We start from the raw sequence: 3,684 nt of genomic DNA, 5'->3' as shown, positions 1-3,684 counted from the left end.
ACGGGTGTCTAATACATTGCTACATCTTTACCCTTATAGTTAGCTGTCCCTTTAAGCTAGAACGTTTTTTCTAAGGCTCTACAAAATAACCTCTATTATCTAGCTATCTTATTTGCGAGCGTTGCTTAATCGATAGGAAAATAGAATAAAAATAACAAAACAGTGCTTAAATAATATAACCGTCTTAATCCTTCCTTAATTTCGTAACTTAGCCGTAACCTTACGACTTAATCGTAAGCTATAGCCTATATTAGCTAACTTCCTCTATACTACCCGAGCAGGATCCCCGCTTAGGTAGTTAGTAGTAGTTATCTTATATAGTAGAGGTGTCTTAGTCTTAGTCGCTAGAGGAGTTGCCTTAGGCGGTCTCCCTCTTCGTCGTAGGATCGTTAAGGGCAATTCCTCCCCTACTAGCTCCTTCCTTAGGGTAGCGCTAGGGCTTCTATTCTACCTTAGAGGTAGAGCTAGGATAGTAATAGGATAAGAAGGTTTAGCTCTTAAGTTATTTAGGTTATTGCTAGGGATCTAGTTTCTACTTAAGGGAGCGTTTAGGGGCTAGATTAGATAGCCCTTAGTATTATAAGAGGCACTTAGGCTATCGGTTTCCTATAGTAGGTCTTCTTAGGCCGTAGGTTCTAGCTCTATTACTCTCTTAGAGAGACTAGTAACGAGGTTTTTAACTACTAGGTTAACTTAGGCATCTTCCCTAGGTGTTATAGTAGGATTTAGGGGCTATATAATAGTAGGCCGCTAACTTAGAGGATTCTTTTTTAACTTCTAATAGCGTTTCTTTTTAAGAGTAGCTCGTAAAGCTTCTACTTGCTTTACGCTCTCTTAACTTACGCGTAAAACTTCGCTATTGCTTTTCTAGATTTGTTTAGCAGCTTCGTTAAGCCGCTTCTTAAAGCGTAGTATGTCTTTAAGACGCTATAGATCTAGCGGTTTGCCCTCCCCTATTAAGAATTTAAGGGCYCCTAACCGATTAAGTRTTATCTTAGACAACTTCTCCTATTTCTTCTTAGGGATCGAAGCTAGGGTTAAGAAGCTTAAGGCGGTTTTAACATTATCGCTAAGGCTCTCGTTAAACTTAAGTCTAGTAGCTTTAGGTAAAATAGTGTTACTAGTATATAATCTTCTGTTCTATTCCTTAAAGCTAGTAGTAGCGTGCGCCTTAATTAGGCGGTCGCCGTTTACTTAATGCTTAACTACTAAGCTATCCTCTTTTTTAAGAGTGTAGGTCCTAAGCTAGCTACGCTTAAGGATCTTAAATAGCCTAATATAGTTAGGTTAGAGCTTAGTCTTTATCTTATACACGACGAGTATAAAGTCTCCTTCCTTAAACTTGCTATTAGTGTTTATAAAGGTCTTAGAGCTAATAGCCTTAGATCGAGCTGCTTTTGCAATTAGTCTTTCCGCTACGAGGCTTCTTATATTAAGGAGCACTTAGTAGCGCTTAGTAATATCGTTAGGATTAAGCTCTATAGGTCGTAGGTATAGGTAATCTCTAAGTATTCGGGGTTCCTATCCGAATAGCAAGAAGAAAGGGCTTAAGCTAGAATTCGATTAAGTTCGAATTCGACTTATATAGAGTGCTTTAGGTAAGTAGAGATCCTATATATAGACGCTCTTGCTATAGCATATCTTAGTAAGGATCCGTTTAAGCACACCGTTTAAGGCTTTAACCTTCCTATTAGTCTAGGGATAGTATAGAGTCGTAAGGCGGTAGTTAGCTTAGAGGGTATCTATTAGTATATTAAATGCCTTAGAGATAAAATTTAAGCTATTATCGCTTAAGACTTCTCTAGGTAGTCTAAAGTTCGTATAGATCTCTTCTTGCACGAACCTTATAATAGTCTTAGTCTCTTAATTAGGGACTGCTCTTATAAGTAGCTAGCCTATAGTATAGTCGATTGCTATAATAATGTACTTATTTCTATTAAGAGTAATAGGAAGAGGGCCTACTATATCGATCGCCTATCGTTTAAATAGCTTAAGGGTGCGATCGTTTTAGTAGAAGTGTAGTTCTTAGGCGGCCGTCCCTAATCGAGGCTTTTTACGAGTAACTTAATACTAGGGGCAGTTCCTTATATAGTCCTCGATATCCCTCTTAAGAGACTACTACTATCCTCTTACACGGAGGATGCTATTTACTCCTAGAATGCTAAAGTAGCTATAGTCCTTATAGTAACGCTCTAAGAAATCCCACCTAAACTTAGGGTCGATATATAGTGTCTTAGTCCCTAGTTTATTCTTATAGTATAGTAACCTATCCTTAAGTTCTAAGCTAGGCGACTTATCTACTACTAGCTTACTTAACTTAGGGTCGACGGGTATTTCGCCTATCTCCTTAAAGAGGATTATTGCATTAATTACCTTACGCTTAGAGAACTTGCGGATAATAGTTCCCCTAGTAGTATTAAGGCGGAAGGCTTAAGGCAGGGTAGTAAGGAAGTCTGCTGCCTTAAGGGATTAATCTCCCTACTAGGAAGATCCTTTACTAGCTAAGTTAGCTAGCCCTTCTCCTATTAAGTTAGGGCGACGAGAGATTATATCCGGCATAATCGCCTCGCTGCCCTTACGGTACCTAATATTAATATTATATACTTAGAATTCTTCGATCTATCGTATAAGACGCTTAGTAGGCGTCTTAGAGGTTTTAAGGTATTACAAGCTATAGTAATCTATAATTACTTAGGTAGTATAACTATTCTTAATATAGTAGTACTAGCGGCGTAAGACGTCCTTAATCGCGAGAAGTTCCTTCTTATAGATAGGGTAGTTAAGTTCTACTACTTAGAGCTTGCGACCGTTAAAAGCGACCGGATAGAGTTTCCTATCGTCCCTAAGCTAGTATAGCACTGCCCTAATAGCCTACTTACTTATATTAGTTTTAATAATAAAGGGCTTACTTAGGTTAGGGAGTGCTAGTACTAGGTAGCTGTATAATACCTTCTTAAGGGCTTCGAAGGAGATAGAGCATTATACATTCTACTTAATTAGGCGTTTCTTCTTAGCACGTAGGGTAAGGTTACTCTTCTTAAGGAGATCGCTTAATAGTGCAGCTATCCTTACGAAGTTTCTAATATACTTGCGGTAGAAAGATACTAGCCTAGTAAACTATCTTACTTCTTAAGCGTTCCTTAGGATTAGCTAATCTCGGATAGAGGCAATCTTGTCCTCTATAGGTCTTACTTAGTTATAGGAAACGTAATGCCTATAGAACTCGAACTCTTAGACTCTAATAGAGCACTTCTTAGGGGATATAAAGAGCTCCTAGGCCCGAAGGGCATCTAACACCTATTTTAAGTGCTRTTCGTGTTCCTTAAGTRTTTTAGAGTAYACGATAATATCGTCTAAGTACAYTATAACGCTTTTATATAGCTAGTTAGCTAGAAYATYGTTTATTAAGGACTAAAAGCTTAAAGGGGCGTTRTATAGCCTAAAAGGYATTACCTTGTACTYGTATTTACCTTAACGAGTRTTAAAGGCTRTCTTCTATCTATCTTCTTCCTTAACTCGCATTTGCTAGAAGCCTAAAGTTAAGTCGATCTTRCTAAAGTATCTAGCTCCTTAAAAAGCGTTTAAGCAATCGTTAATACGAGGGAGAGGGAAGCGGTCCTTAATAGTTGCATTGTTTAAGGCCCGATAATCGATATATATTCGCTATTTCCCTCCTAGCTTAGG

Source organism: Ramularia collo-cygni, assembly GCF_900074925.1.
Source record: "Ramularia collo-cygni strain URUG2 genome assembly, contig: RCC_scaffold07, whole genome shotgun sequence".
Classification (NCBI taxonomy): domain Eukaryota; kingdom Fungi; phylum Ascomycota; class Dothideomycetes; order Mycosphaerellales; family Mycosphaerellaceae; genus Ramularia; species Ramularia collo-cygni.
This window is presented reverse-complemented; position numbering follows the sequence as displayed.